The sequence below is a fragment of the Echinops telfairi genome, unplaced genomic scaffold (genome assembly GCF_000313985.2).
Source record: "Echinops telfairi isolate 266 unplaced genomic scaffold, ASM31398v2 ScPeMD7_42;HRSCAF=159, whole genome shotgun sequence".
Lineage (NCBI taxonomy): Eukaryota > Metazoa > Chordata > Mammalia > Afrosoricida > Tenrecidae > Echinops > Echinops telfairi.
The window spans coordinates 1,069,318-1,071,040 of record NW_022103940.1 but is presented as its reverse complement, the minus strand read 5'-3'; positions in this window follow the sequence as shown (position 1 = coordinate 1,071,040).

The window sequence follows — 1,723 nt, the reverse complement described above, 5'->3', positions numbered from 1 at the left end:
CATAGAATATTATTCTATTTATATAAGTCTCTTGTTTTCTTATAGCAGTGTTTTATAGTTTCCTTTGTGCAACTCATCTGTTTCTCTGAGCAGAATTATTCCTAAATATTTAATCTTTTGTGTGGCTTTTATAAATGATTTTATTTTCTTTCCATAGTTCTATTTGATAATATACAGGAATCAAATTGATGTCTTTATTTTCATCTTGTACCCTGCCCTTGCTGAATCTTTTGATTTTTTGTGTGACAAGTTTTTGTCAAGTCTTTGGGGTTTTCTATTTATAAAGTTGTGTCATCTTCCAGTAGAGCAGTTTTTGCTTCCTTGCCAATTTGGAAACTTTTAAAACTTATTTTTGTTGTCTAATAACTATGGCTAAGATATCCAGCAAAATGTTGAATAAGAATGGTCCTATAAGGCATCCTTGTCTGGCTCTCATTCACATGGGAGATTCTTTCAGTTGTTCCCTTTTGAGTAAGATGTTGGTCATTGGTTTTGCATATATAGCCTTTATATTTTGGGGGTGAAAAAGCACTTCTGTGCTAAGTTTGCTAAGTGGTTCCAATTATATTTTATGCGTTAAGAAATCATATTACAAAAGTATTTTGTGAATTAAAATTTTTGAATGTAGGAAACACTCATAATATAAATAACATTTATTAAATAAAAGTGATGAATACAGCTTATAATAGTTATAGATTTCATCACTTTTTGGTAGAACTTTACAAGAAGCAGTAAATTGAGGGAATATCTATGATATAAGGAATAGTATGAGGAAAGAGCTAAGATGTTATGAACAGCATGAAAGACATATAGAGATCTTGAACATAACATGATGTATGAGAGCAGAGATTTGGAATCATACAAAAAGGGTTGGCTTAAAAATATTGTGTATATTGAGTCCATATGAGCTGACTAGATAGCATGTGACAAAAACAACATAATAAGTTGAAGAGAATAAGATGGACAATTTGGAGAAAGTTTAGAAATTGAATGTCTGAATACTCTCCTGTGGGGTTTGAGTTGATTCCATTACCTATGAGGAACCCTTTACCTCTTTGAACAAAACAGTGTCATAAATAAAAAGTGCTTAGGAAACAAAATAATTAAAATGTAAAATGGACTTCATTTTAATAATTTACCAATAAAAATTTACATATAATAATTTTAATCTTCCCAACACCGTGAGAAGCCTGAAAAGAACACATATAGCCAAAGCACTGATATTTTAAAGTCATATAAGTATTGCAACAACAATATAAAAATGAATATTTTAGAACCACACATTTTTCAGAAATTGTGATCTGTACTATATATTTGTCTCATAAAATTTTCAAATACATTTTTGTACACTGTCCATCCTGATCCCTTTAAGAATGTGGTAAGAGTTTTAAGATTGTGGCTAAGCATTTAAGCATTGTGTGCCTTTAGATCTCAAAATTACTAGGAAGATATAGAATGTACATGTAGGCTCTTGAGTTCATACGCTAGTGTTTATTTTTACTTTTTATTGTTTCACTTCCTACAAGTATTTCCCTCAAATACAAAAGGTACAATATTAGTTTTGAGGACTGAATTACAAAGAAAAATAGTTCAAATTATATAACACAAAATGTGCATTATACGAAGTTAAACAAATATTTTGCTTTGGGGGTGTTCTACAAATTGTAATTGAACATAATAGTAATAACTTTTTTTTTTTTAATTAATCAATTTATTGGGGCTC